This window comes from Mus caroli, unplaced genomic scaffold (assembly GCF_978045245.1).
Source record: "Mus caroli unplaced genomic scaffold, Mus_caroli_1 scaffold_3, whole genome shotgun sequence".
NCBI lineage: Eukaryota > Metazoa > Chordata > Mammalia > Rodentia > Muridae > Mus > Mus caroli.
In genome coordinates, this window is record NW_028227258.1 from 105628574 (window position 1) to 105643425 (window position 14852).

The following is a 14852-nucleotide window of genomic DNA, read 5'->3' on the forward strand; positions in this document are numbered from 1 at the left end:
TTAATACACTAGTATGAGGAAGTATGGTTTTTAAAAGGAGAAAGGGTTTTACTAATGGAGTTTGCATATTATTCATGAATGCAGCAGAGAGGGTTCTCATTCAATGACTGTGTCCATTGAACAAAGTACATGGTTCTTTTATTTGAGACCGGTCTCTAAAATTGGGTCTTGGAGAAACAGCTCGGCACATCACTTTCCATGAGAGAAGAAAAGAACATTAAAATCAATTCCTGATCTGAGTTGGACTTGAGAGCTGGGTAAAATGCAGACTTAGAGGACACACAGCCAGAATGTATAAGAAGAATATATAGAAATGCACTGGAGAGCTTTTGAAAAAAATTAAGGTTCCCCATGGTAGTTAGAATAAGAATGGCTCCCATGTCCTCCTATGCTTGAATTCTTGGTCCCAGCTGGTGGAACTGTTTGAAAAGGACTAGGAGGTATGGCCTTGTTGGAAGATGTGTCATTGGTTTTCAGGTTATGAAACCATGTGTGTGTGTGTGTGTGTGTGTGTGTGTGTGTGTGTGTGTGTATGTGTATATGTATATATCCCTCTCTCCATCCTGCTTTAGGATTAAGACATAAACTCTCAGCTACTCCTTTAGCACCATGCTTGCCTGCCTGCTGTCATGCTCCCCACCATCATGCTCATAGACTCTAATCCTCAGAAATTATCACTCCAAATAAAGACTTTCTTCTATAAGTTACCTTGGTCATGGTGTCTGATCACAATAGAAAAAGAACTAAAACAACGAGTCTCAGTCATATTGTTGAGTCAGAACCGTTTTCAATAATAGGGTATATTCTTCCCACCTGTTTTTTACATCTCAGGTCTCAGAGGAGAAGGGTGGGAAAGAGAACTGTTAGGTGAAAATATTAGCAAGAAGGCAAAGCATAGAAATAATAAACAACATAAGAATTCATAGTATGAGGTGATCTGTGGGGGAATTATTATCTATATAAAAGCATTGCAGATAGAGTGAAGATGAAAGATTTAACTGCACAGTATTTTAAGATTAAACCAAGATTTCAAACAAAGCCTGAGGTCAGAATGAGTATGAGCTTGGACATGGAACATTGGTTCAGAGGTCTGTGCCTTGAGATTATTCGTTACCTTGAATTTTTCAAATATGAATTTCTCAGTTACTGTCATAACACTCATGACATTTGCCAAATGTTTTCTCCATTAAAATTAATAACATATTTTTCTTTAAAATAATTCATTCTTGTTATTTTCTTCCATTTTTTTATTAGGTATTTAGCTCATTTACATTTCCAATGCTATACCAAAAGTCCCCCATACCCTCCCCACTCCCCTACCCACCCACTCCCCCTTTTTGGCCCTGGCGTTCCCCTGTACTGGGGCATATAAAGTTTGCAAGTCCAATGGGCCTCTCTTCCCAGTGATGGCCAACTAGGCCATCTTTTGATACATATGCAGCTAGAGTCAAGAGCTCCGGGGTACTGGTTAGTTCATATTGTTGTTCCACCTATAGGGTTGCAGTTCCCTTTAGTTCCTTGGGTGCTTTCTCTAGCTCCTCCATTGGGGACTCTGTGATCCATCCAATAGCTGACTGTGAGCATCCACTTCTGTGTTTGCTAGGCCCTGGCATAGTCTCACAAGAGACAGCTATATCTGGGTCCTTTCAGCAAAATCTTGCTAGTATATGCAATGGTGTCAGCATTTGGAAGCTGATCATGGGATGGATCTCTGGATATGGCAATCACTAGATGGTCCATCCTTTTATCACACTTCCAAATTTTGTCTCTGTAACTCCTTCCATGGGTGTTTTGTTCCCTATTCTAAGAAGGGGCAAAGTGTCCACACTTTGGTCTTCGTTCTCTTGAGTTTAATGTGTTTAGCAAATTGTATCTTATATCTTGTGTATCCTAAGTTTCTGGGCTAATATCCACTTATCAGTGAGTACATATTGTGTGAGTTCCTTTGTGATTGGGTTACCTCACTCAGGATGATGCCCTCCAGGTCCATCCATTTGCCTAGGAATTTCATAAATTCATTCTTTTTAATAGCTGAGTAGTACTCCATTGTGTAAATGTACCACATTTTCTGTATCCATTCCTCTGTTGAGGGGCATCTGGGTTCTTTCCAGCTTCTGGCTATTATAAATAAGGCTGCTATGAACATAGTGGAGCATGTGTCCTTCTTACTGGTTGGAACATTTTCTGGATATATGCCCAGGAGAGGTATTGTTGGATCCTCTGGTAGTATTATGGCCAATTTTCTGAGACATGACCCTGGATCTGGGGAATCACTAATTGATAAAACATTCATCCAGTGTGTGCGTGGTCCTAGGTTCAGTCCCTAACCCTCAGAATCAAAGGCTTTAATGTATGATCCAAACTGATTGTTAATGTGTTGTTTCCCAACAATAATTCTAAAACAAGGTGCCCTCCAATTTGGTTCAATCCTGACTCCAATTTTAGATTTACCATGAACTGCACATGTCAAACACTTCAGTCCTTAAAAAGTGTCCTCCTTCTAACGGTAACCACAGCTTCTAACTATTCCTAAGTAACCTTTATATATTCCCAGCTGGCATCCAGTCCAGATCTTCTTTAATATATTGGAGCTTCCTGGTCCCCTAGAATAGTTTATAGAATTCAGAAAAATGTTTCACTTAAAACTGCAACTTTATTAAAGAGAAGAAAGAATGGGGAGGGGTTGAAATAGGGAGAAATCTCTTCTAGTACATGGATATGATCAGAGCCAGGGACATACTAAATGTCATGGAAAGCTCTAATGAAATTTAAATTGCTTAGGTAAGATCGACACAATCATTAGCCATGAGACAAAACTTAAATCCTAAGAACCCTGCCTAGAAGCTCCAGTGCAGGGCTAAAACCATCATATGGTTATTTTTCTGATTATTAGCTCCTGTCTTCATGCTATACAACCCCCTTAACAGTGTAAACTCAGCTTAATTTAAATGGCTTCACTACATCTTTACAAATACCAGAATATATTAACCTTACTTAGGAAATTGTAAGAGGTTTGGAAGTGGAAAACTAGCAAATGTGTATAATATATGCATACATATTCATATAACATATGATCAAATATGTGAAATGTACAAGTTATATATAATTATATATATATATATATATATATAGAAACAAAGTCTATATGTGCATAGATATTCCACAATGACATGTATACTAATACATGAAAATACTAAGAATTTTAGGTTGCTTTGCATATCTTCTTCCTGGCTTTAACAACCATAGACATTCAGTAGATGCTGACAGATCTTGCTTGGTTTTACTTACTGGGTCACTAAATAGCCTAAACAAAAAATCCAGTTTGATACATTCATTTTGACATTTAAAGTTTTACTACATGTTTAAGCAAGATCAGACCCATCTTCAAGTATGATTTTCAGTGATTTAGATTTGGTTTAGGAATTGCAGATTGGAACAAGAGGTGTCTAATTTTGTGAGCAAGGATTGTAACATCTTTCTATCTGGAAAGAAACACCCAGCCCACCCACTAGTCTGTGAGTTTTCTTAAACAACAAAGGATCACTAGTCTAGGAGAGACACTGCCCACGGTAAGCTGGACACTCCAATATCAATAATTGTCAAGAAAAGGTCCCCTGCAGGTTATTCTAATAGAGGAATTTTCTCACTGGAGAATCCCTCTTCACAGATAAAACTAAAAAGCATATTAGCTTTCTGAAAATATGCATTAAACTTACTTTGAAGATGCAATTTAGACAATTATTTTGCTTTAGGTGCCCAGATATGTAACCAAATTTAAACTGTCAAAACAAAATGATAATTGGTCTTCATATCTATAACACTTAGCACTTCAAAGGTTAATTGAATTAAACCAGAGAAACTAAGTGGTATACTTTATGTTGCAAATAATAATAAGTATTATTATCCTCACATCAGACACTGAATGAACAAGCGTTTGACAGCCTCACAGGTAAAGATGTTTTCTTATCAGCTATTCACTAACCCAAACTGCTACTGCTGACCCAATATACCAGAATGGGTTTTCTCTTCACAAGACCCACCTGTCAGGTAATATTGCCTTACCCTGAGTACAGAAAACTATAAACCACACAGTTAAACATTTCCCAACAAATTTGGATCTCTAGGACACACTAGCCAAATCATGTAGTCTCCTTGAAGAGGTCCAGGACAGCAAAAATTCTTACTCAAGATACAAAGTAGTTGGCTCCTGAAGAGCAGCATTATAAATTCTCAATGTGTACATCTTCTCTCTCTCTCTCTCTCTCTCTCTCTCTCTCTCTCTCTCACACACACACACACACACACACACACACACATGCCAAGATATTAGAGGTATAGAGATTTATTAAAAAACCACCTGTGATGGGGACAAAGCAAAGTTATCAGGAGTTGGTAGAATAATCCATTGCAATATATTTGATCATATATGACATTCATATTTGGGATGAAGAGGTGCATAGCAAAAAATTTTGATCATGAGAGCCACAGAGTGCTTTATAGTTCTGAAAAGATTTGGGACAGATGTGTAGTTCTCCCACCCCATACACACACATCAACAGAGACTGCCACACAGCCATATCCTGTGTCCTGAATGAAGGGGTTCATCTAGAGTACAAGCCAAGTGTGGTCACTGGCCAGAAGTAAGCTACTAAAAATATGGTCCAGGAGAATTGACAACTGGAGGCCTGTTCCCTAATTATACTCCTTCCAACCGTGTGCTTGAAGAACAATGGACTTAGTTCCTAGAGTATTCTATATTCTGAACTAGGAAGTAGTCATAGAGTGGGCATGTTTGTGATAATTTACCTCTCATATAACTTATGAATATCTACATATGCCTTTTATGCAATATGCTATTTGTATACCATATATTATTATAAACTTATCAAGTAAAGTCCCATTCTAGAAATTCTGCCTATATATTTTAAGTAACAGCCTCACTCTGGAATCAGTCACTGAGTAGATAATGAACAGTTTAGTTCTGATTTGTATTACCCAGATAATTGTCTCATTTCTCCTACTACACTCAAAGCAGTGAGTTAATTCTCCTTGCTACATAGTAACTGAGCACAACAGCTCCTGTTTTGAATCAAAATATTCTCAGGACTCTAAGCTTTAAAGCTCTTTTCTTTATCATGTGTGATTTCTTTATCAGTCTAGATGGAGGCACACTGCCTGCTGTGTTCTTCTGGGGTTTCTGCCCATGCCCGAGGTTTGATTGCTGATGAAATGGAAAGAGAGTGGCTGAGATTTCCTGTTGTGTAAAATCTGTATCTATTCAGGTGCCTTGGATAGAATTTGGATCAGTAGCCTGTAATATTGGCCAAGATGCATCCCTGGGCGTTTAATTGGGTTCTTTTAACTGTCTGCTTTGCCAATCACAACACATAGTCTCTGAGATCAAAGAAAAAAATTGTAATAAATGGAGAAATACATAGCAGTCTGTAAAATGAAACACAGTAGTCATTAGATACTGGGATGCTTGGAATGGGTTTCTTTAGTTTTCCCACTTTCCCTTTAGGAACCACTATAGGCAGGTCTCCAGGGAAGCCTCATTGTTTTGATTGTCGTCCTTTACTGCAAAGCCAAGGTCAAGACAAACCAAAGTGAGGACATTCTCCATTAAAAGGAAGACAGGAGGATGAGAAAGTATACTTACAATTCTCCAACTGCAAACTTTTGTGTGAAAGATTTACAAAAATGAAATAGAAAACCTAGCAAAAAATAGAAGACCAGTCTTTATTACTGCTGAATATAGTCTAATATTCTTCAAATTTCACAAATTCCTCTTCATTAGTGAATATTTCCTTTAAAAGTCTGAAGGTTAAAAAAATGTGTGTAAGTGTGTTCTTCATATCTGGAAAATGAGCCCAGAATCCCACAATGAAACCAAAAGAAGAGAATCACCCTTCTAAACTGTATTTTGATGGAGCTGTTTTTCAAAATGTAATCAGACAGTTACACCTAACTTAATAGTTATGACCCAAATTCAAACCAAGGTCTTGAGTAGAATTTTCTTTTCTTGCTAACAAAGCCACATTATTTAGGCCGAATGTCAGAAAATGTGCCCTATTTCTCTGCAGCAATTCCCAGGGATGTTTCAGAACCAGCTACCATGGTTTACAGAGACAGATGTCCAACACATGTTTTTTGGCATTTGTTAATTGAAGCTGCATGTCATGTTTTGGCTCTCATAAAAAGTATAATGGAAAGGAGTGTCCTTTGGTTGACAAGAGGAGATAAATTTTGAAAAAAAATGTATAATATCCTAAAAGAGATTTCATACATCATTGAAGACAAAGGAAAGCTAAATAGATCAGAGTTGGAGCTTTTTTTTTTTTTTTAATCATGTCCACCAAAGTATTCCAGTCAGTAGACTGAACACACCTCAGATGAGGATAGATTTACCATTCGGCTTCACCCAGTAACAATCTCCAGGCTTAGAGGAGCCTTTGTGCAGGGAAATAGCAAAGCTGCATGCATTCTGAATGTTTTTAAAGGCAGTCTGATGCTTAAACATGAATTCTTTGAATGTAAAATGTACCGATAAAGAAGGTGATCTTGACTACGCAATGAATTTTGAACAGGCAAAAATAAATTTAAAATAGTGCCTAGAAAAGCTGCAGAGCATTTTCTCAAGCAAGAATGTTGAATGCAAAAGCATCGAGTGCTCTGGCCTGGAGCTGTGCCTATATAACAAGACCGAGTCAATTATTCTGAGGCTGTTGCCTTTTTTTGTTTAAAATAATCCAAATGTCTGCAAAATCAATCTGAGACCTTTACGGTTTATGTGATCTAATTTTCAAGAAGGGAAAAATAGATAAACAAACTGCAGTTGCTGATAAGCCATTTCTATAGTAAAAATTCTATAATTAAGGTAAGTGGGAAATGCCTGTCGTTACCCCTGTGATTTAAAGCCCTCCCCAATCCAATTTGCCTAGAATACATGTAGACCAAATTAATAAACAGATGTCACCAACTTCTATTTTAAGGCACTGCTCCAGAGGAGCTGTCACCTTGGATGACAGTTGTAAAGCTGTTACCTGGAATTGGTGTTTTATTTCCCGTGAACACTTGAGCGTCATCTTTATGTGCGTAGGATGGAATGATTACATTGTACCTCCTGCTTTGAATGCAGCATCCATATTTCATAGGACCCAGGAATGTGGAGGAGGAAGGTGCTTCTGTGACATAAAGCCAAGCAAAGACAAAAGGCCTTCTGAAAACCAAACAGGTATTTCCAGATAACACAGAACCCAGAACTTCACTTTCTCTCCTATAAAAATCAAGAAAGTTTAGGGCAGTCTCTTCCCAGCTATACACTGATATTTAAATTGAAAGCATTATAAATTCTAGAGTAAAGGAGAGCCACACCTTTGATCTTTCCACCACGTGTTTACATGTCAGGGGTTAAAAACAAGAACAATAATGGTTAATAACAATAATTATAACAGCAGCAACAACACTAATAAAAACATCAATAATAATGATGTAGCTGGTGAAATGTGTGGGCATATTGGAGGATGGAAATTTTCCATGTGGAAGAATCGAGTTTTAAGCAACTGTGAAAAGAGGAGTGGAAAACCCTTTCCATTCCTGAATCAGCTCTCAAGCTTGAAGGTGAAAGAAGACAAGGAATCTGGGATTCAGAAAACCAGAGCAGAGCAGAAAGGAGCACAGTGGGAGATCAAGCCATTGGGTATCAAGGACTCCTTGCTATAGCTGTAACTTCATAGCCCCAAACCTCTCAGCTTTGCTTCCAAAATCAACTAGCAACAACTGAACTAAGATTTAACCAGGTTAGAGTCTCCCACTCCCTGACATAATTAAGATGCCAACAGCTGTTCTTTATTAAGTTCCAGGAACTCTTAAACACACTCTGTCTTGATTCCTGAACCCATAATTTGGGCTACTGACCCCAGAATTTGTGACAAGTCTCTCTTCTGCATCACCCTTAATATTCCACTAACATGAGCATTATATCTGCCTCACTCAGGGGGGCACAGCTACCACCAGTACCTTGAATTATCTGTCCCAGACCTATGTTTGAAGTCTCTGGATTCTGTATACACGTAAAAAGAAGGAAGGAAGGAAGGAAGGAAGGAAGGAAGGAAGGAAGGAAAGGAAAGGAAAGGAAAGGAAAGGAAAGGAAAGGAAAGGAAAGGAAAGGAAAGGAAAGGAAAGGAAAGGAAAGGAAAGGAAAGGAAAGGAAAGGAAAGGAAAGGAAAGGAAAGGAAAGGAAAGGAAAGGAAAGGAAAGGAAAGGAAAGGAAAGGAAAGGAAAGGAAAGGAAAGGAAAGGAAAGGAAAGGAAAGGAAAGGAAAGGAAAGGAAAGGAAAGGAAAGGAAAGGAAAGAAAAGAAAAGAAAAGAAAAGAAAAGAAAAGAAAAGAAAAGAAAAGAGACGTTCATCCAAACTGCAGCATTTTTCACCTACTCTTTTTTTTTTTTTTTTTTTTTTTTTTGGTTTTTCGAGACAGGGTTTCTCTGTATAGCCCTGGCTGTCCTGGAACTCACTTTGTAGACCAGGCTGGCCTCGAACTCAGAAATCCGCCTGCCTCTGCCTCCCGAGTGCTGGGATTAAAGGCGTGCGCCACCACGCCCGGTTCACCTACTCTTAACAGAGGACTTTACCATGAGTCATTCAGGCCTCTTGTCTAATTCACACAAGATTAGCCACAGCTATCCTTGAGGACTGTCACATGTAATCATTCCTGTGTTATTGTGTCATGGCTGCTATGAGAAATTGCTCCCAGAAAGATGATTTGCAATGGGTATTAGTCTCAGAAAGATAAATCCCTGACCTGGAAAAAGTGTTCGACAAGTATTTCTTTCTATAAGAAGGTTCCATGGGATTTTGGCAACAGGGTATGGCTTTCCAAATGGAAGAGGTGGCAATGTCACCGAAAGCAGAGTGAGTTGTAGATGACAGTGTCACGTTTGTGGGTAGTCACCAATTCAGGGAAATCTAAAATGTACTCATCTAGAGATCTCTAGAAACATGTTTTCTACTGTGTGCTATGTATGCACATGTTCTTGTAGGTGTGTATGTACAGATGCATGTTTATGGGTGCACATGCACATATGTCTGCACGTGTGCTGAAGTCAGAAGTCCACCTCAGGTGTTTGTTTTTACCACAAAAACTATCTACCTTGAAATTTTGAGACAGGTTTCTCAGTGCAACCTAGGGACCTCTGAGTGAGGTACACTGTATGATCAGCAAGCACCAGGGGTCAGCCTACGTCTGCCTCTCCAATGGTAGTATTATAAACATGTGCCACCACATTCAGCTTTGTTGGGTTGGTTTGTTTGCTCCCTCCTACCCTGGGGAGTTTCATTTCTGTGGGTGTCAAGGTTTCAGTATGTAACTTTCAATGGAGCTGGTAAGTGACCATGTAATGTGCTCTCTCCCTTGTAGCTGGCATGCCCTCCTGAATAGTTGGAAGCTACATAAAGCATGTATTGTCCTAAAAGTACTGTTTTAGAAGTCCTAGAAGTGTCATCAGGCATCCTCTCAAGGGTACCAATAAGACTATGAGGTCCACATCAGCATCTCTATATCTCTATCTCTGCTTTTCCTTCCAGCTCATCTTGAGGAATCAGGTGGGACAGCTTAAACCAGGAAGGGTGCATTTCGAGACATTGTGGTGTCTCCCAAAGGCTTCTCCCCTCCAATCATGTCACTGTAAAGCTACTTGGTGTCCCGAGGACCAAGAAATGTCACGGTTACCTGCTTACCCCTTCCTCTAACATAGCTCTGCTGAGGTCCTTGGCTTTAAGCCTGACCTGCTTATGCTTTCCACCTGTAAGTAGATTTTTTTCTCTTGCCTTGCATGAAGGCTAACTGTATAAAAGACTACTTGAAAAAAAGAACATTAATCACTTTGCTCTTCTTTAATAATAGCTACTCCATGAGTTTTCCAGATGAGCCCTCAGTCCTGGGTCCCAGTGTACAACCATCTCCATTTTTCAGATGAAAATCTATGTCTGGAAAAAGAAAAAGAACTCAGCAATAAAAGTAGCAGGACCAGGCATGACATGATGTGGTCTAATTTAGACAATTCTGAATGGAAACTTTTCTTTTACATTTTTCTTTTTATTTCCTTTTTGCTTTCTGAATTATTGGTCCCTCCTTCACCCAAAACTATTCCAAGACAATTATTTACAAAGGAAATTAAGATTATTCCAGAGAGAATGAGCAAGAAAGCAATGAGCCTGCATTTGATTTCTGGTATTAAAATTGAGAACATCTATGGATATAATGACTTACTAACAAGCTAATTCTGTTGTGGTCTATCCTGGAGAATTCTGTTCATATTTTTCCCCTCATAATATAGGTAGAAAAAAAAAGTTTGTTTGAGCAACATTCTGGTGGGGTCTTGACTTACTACAGCAGACCAATGATACTATATCATGGAATGGACAAGGGAGCTGAGGAAACAGGGAAAAATGATAGAGGTAGAAAAGTCATAAGGAGAAACCAGTACACTGGTCATATGTAAGCTTCAGACTAGAGCAGGCATGTATTAAATAAGTAATGTTTGGCTAAAATCCCAAACCTCAAAAGAGAATTTTCTCATATGTTTCTTCTAACTGCATTGCTCCCAACAAACCTAAATCAAATTAGTTGTTGGGCAAAGTGAGCCTGGAGGTTTAGTTTTCCTTGGCTTACCACAATTCCAAATAGCACAAATAGGAGCAAAGCAACTGGAAAGCTTGGTGGAAACCATAGCTCAAAAGCTCTCCATGGAGAGGATGCTAGCCACATCCCAAGGATGCTAGGCACATCCCAGGTGGGATCCTACTAAAAGTCACCTTAGAGGCTCAGAGATATCCCATTGCTCATGAGAGATGATTTAGGGAAAACGACTTGTGAAGACCAACAAACACTAAGCAAAAAAAACAAACAAAAAACAAAAAACAAAAACAAAAACAAAAACAATAGTCAGAATGCAGTTGCGGATAGGTTTGGTGCAGAGGGTACCGCTCCAGAAGTCAGGGAGCCAAGGCACATCATGAACAAGGTACCTAAGTTTGCTTTAATTCTGAGATCCTGTAAGTATCAGCATTCTTAGCACATGCCACATAATTTCTGTATTTGAAGCTAGATGGTAAGCAAGGGGTGACAGATAAGAAGGGGGACAAGGTCTACATTTTCTCCAAATCAGTGAGTTGGAAGTGCTTCTTAAATGGAAAATCAGACTGTGTTATAGCCAGACAAGGAAAGTTACTTGTTAGTCGCTTCAGTTAATTTGTTCCCAAGTATCCAACAACAGGAAAAACATGTATCATAGAATTTAAAAACAAAACAAGTCCATATAGACTGCCCAGGAAAACGAGTTCAGGAGTGAAATTTGCAATCTGAGCTGTGACAAATCTTAAGAGAATTAGGAAAGAAATGAGAGAATGAACAAGAGAACTGGACATCTGTGTCAAGATGAGCCTCTGAATGGGAGGGTTTGTGCCCACAGTGAGGAATGCAAGTCTTAGGTGAAACATTTTTTTTTATTATATGTGTATACACATTTTCATATGTGCCTGAGTGTGTGTGTGGAGCATGTGTTTGCAATACCCACAGACACTTGAAGAAGGTGTTGGAACCACTGGAACTGGAGTTGCAGGTGGCTGTAAGCTGCCATATGGGTGCTTGGAACTGAACCTGAGTCCTGTGCAAGAACAGCAAATACTCTTAACCAGAGTTATCTCTCCAAGCTCTATATGTATTTCTTATTTTGAAAGAATGTACCAATATTGAATCAATGTCACAGACTCATGCTAGGATGCCAGCCTGAGTTCATTTAAAATATTCAAACCAATGCTGTATCAATGACTATGCCATATATGTGTGTATACTGCCTGACTCACAATATCAATTCAGGAAGTGGCATTTGATAGCTTTTTATAATCATTGGTTATGCACAGATTCTTGCATCAGATATGTACTGCTCTATAACTCTGAAATTGATGCTTAAGATACTAAGTATGTGTCCCAATATAACAGGGTCAAGTATCCATGGGTGATTTAGTTAGAAGATTCACAGTTAAGCTGTCAGCCAGGGGTCTATAATCAGCTATAGGCTAGGGCTGGATGATTCACTTCCAAGATGGCATGCTCAGCTCATATTGGAACTGGCAGGAGATCTCAGCTCCCTATTCAATAAACTTCTACACTAGATTTGCCAGGTCTCTATGACACAGCAGGTGGCTTCTCCAGAGAAAGAGATACAAGACAGACAGACAGGCAGGCAGATACACACACACACACACACACACGGGGGGGGGGGGGCAGTCATAGTTTCTCTCACCAATTCTGTCAGTTATATAGATCAACCCTAAACCAAGTAGAAGGTGATGGGTGTGCAAACCAGATGATGGGAACAATTGGGAAAAAAACATTTGGGTCATCTTCTTACTCCAATTCCTTTTCAAAGATAATTGAGTCCAACAGACTCCCAATGTAAGTATAACCTATTTGCATTTTTTGAAATAGCAAAAGAAACTAAATACAAATCTCTTTGTCATAAGTAAGTTTATAAATAAATATACTATAAGCTAAAAGCTTTGTTTGCTAGTTCAGAATAATTAGGCCTCATGAAATCTAAAATTCTGTCAGGGCTCAAGATGCAAGTTTTAATGAGACGTTTCCAGATAACACGCCAAATGTCTTGTTTGTTCAGTGGAAGATAAGTTTCATTTTACAGTGTTACTAGAACTTGAATTAGAGTGATATCTAATCCACTTACTGCTAGAATCAATAGTAAGCTCCACATTCCTATTTTTTACTGTTGCATTTTCTGCTGACTAATTTTTATGGGAGAATCTGTGCAATATATATCTGCACAATCTATCGTCTTCTCTGGACATAAGTATGGCATTGGCTGCCACAGCACAAGTTCTTTGGATTTCAGCATGCCCATAGTCTGTAAGTCCCAGCATGACTCTCTTCTCTTGTCCCCTTTCCAACGTGAACACTATATAATCTTTCTTTTCAGAGTTCTCTGATGTCATTTGCCTTCAATTAACACTAAAAGGATTATCAATGAAAACAACACAGGTGATTACTGAAATCACATGACAATCTGCAATTGTCAGAAGCATCTCTAGATGATGTGCAGTAAGCATTAGTTCTTACTATAGTTGGAATTAAAGCATGACCAAAAGTTGTAAATTCCTGATACAATATTTCCCAGCATGAGGCTATAAACTGAGAATTCAGCTTAAGATGGAATCTTTGATCACATGAAAAGATGCATTGTACATGTTGCTTTAAAAAGAGGAGAGCATTACACACATTAACACATGTCTCTACAACTGCAAGGCTCTTTTTGACCAAGGGCTTATATCCGTTCCTACTCACTGCCCCATATTATTCCTGTTCTCTAGGTGGTAAAACACTTAGTTCCAGTCAGTCACCATTTCAATAGCTCCAATAAACTTACTCAACTGAAGACCTACTATGCTACACTACCAACCTACCAGACAAGATGGACTCACTGGTGCAATAGTGGCTTGTGTGATGGGTAACCAACAACTTTCTGTTTATATTTGAAGCCTGCTATATAAGGAGTTCACATATTGTACTATGAACCAGGTCAAATTGCATTCTGATTATTTATGTCTATACCCATAGACTACTGCTACGAACACCTTTGTTTAGAAAATGTTTTTTCTGGATAGTGACTACTACAGAGGTTCATAACTGATCAAATTTCCAAGAATATATGACTATTAAATGCTCAGTTCGAAAGGAAGCATCTATAGCAACCCCTTGAAGCTCAGGGAACATTTTGGAAGAGGGGCCGAAGTGAATGCAAGACCTGGAGGCAAGGGAAGAATATTGTGGGATGCTGTCTTCTGGATGTGACATGGCCATTATACTCTTGAATTCTGTGATGACCTGGATCAATCATAAATCCATCACAAAAAGGTTCATAGTACCACAAATACCTCTCCTCTCTCTGAGAATAAGTGCATAGTTAATTGTTTCTGGAGAATCAGAAGACTGTGTCTTTAATGGTGTACCCATTGCTAAATCCTTTACTCATTTCCTGTAAGAAAATTTAATTAAACTCATTGGGGTCACAACAAAAGGACAAGAAAAGAAGACATGTGGGTAGAGGGAGGCCCATAAAGAAAGAGGAAGGAGACCAACTGGAGTGATTGAGGATGAGAGTGCCATGAAGAAGGATGAGTTAAACCAAAATATATTATACACACATATGAAAAGGTATTGGAAAGCAATAATTGAAAGGCCGTTGAGTCAACACAGAATATACCCATGCACCAAACACACAGCACAAAAGAGGTTTATTACCCCTAAGGACAAATGGGAGGGAGGGGGTTCTCCCTCTGGATCAGGCAAAGACAGCAGCAGGTATTTCTGCAAGAGCAGTTTTTAAAGAGAAAAAGGGAAAAGATCTCTGTGTTAGGATGAGTTGGTAAGTCTTGACTGGATATGTTAGCCAGTGCAGCTTAATAATAAATTTTAATTGCTGGACCTTGAAGTTTTAGCCAGACACAAGGAAGTGGCTGAATAAGCAAAAGAGATCTTAGTCACTAACACTTTAGAAATGTAATCTAATGATATAGCAAGAAAGAGTATTGGCATTTCTTCTAGGTGCCACCCCACAATAACCTGGCAACAGCCAAGTATGCCTGACTCAGTACAAAAGGGGCTGCTTGCCTCTTCCTCACTCTCTTGCTCTCTTGCTCTCTTACTCCCTTAGTCTCTTCCTCCTCTGTCTCTTTTCTCCGTATTCCAGCACCCTCTCTTCCACTTCCACATGTTTATGGCCTGCCTCTCCTCCTCCTCCTCCTCCTCCTCCTCCTCCTCCTCCTCCTCCTCCTTCTTCTT